Genomic DNA, 357 nt, shown 5'->3' on the forward strand with positions numbered 1-357 from the left:
TTTGATAATTTATTCCCACTTTTCACAAAATCTAGATGGCTAAACGTTCAACAGCGTTTTACCCCTCATCTGTCTTGTCTTGTTTTCCGTTTACTTCGGTGCAATACCTCCTCCTATCTTCGCAACCTTTTACACTTCAACTCTGAATTCCATTCCAACTAGGGAAAGTATTCGGTGTTATCCGGTGTTTTTTACTATTCGACCGGATAGCCGGATATCACTATTGTCCGGGGAGGTATCCAGTTAAAATTTGATATCATTAAATTGTTGATTTTTTCATATACAAATGTTTTAGAAATAAGTATACATATTCATGATGCTATAATATCTTATACACTGTCGCAAAATCACAATCTT

The sequence above is a fragment of the Trachymyrmex septentrionalis genome, unplaced genomic scaffold (assembly GCF_001594115.1).
Source record: "Trachymyrmex septentrionalis isolate Tsep2-gDNA-1 unplaced genomic scaffold, Tsep1.0 scaffold27, whole genome shotgun sequence".
Taxonomy (NCBI): domain Eukaryota; kingdom Metazoa; phylum Arthropoda; class Insecta; order Hymenoptera; family Formicidae; genus Trachymyrmex; species Trachymyrmex septentrionalis.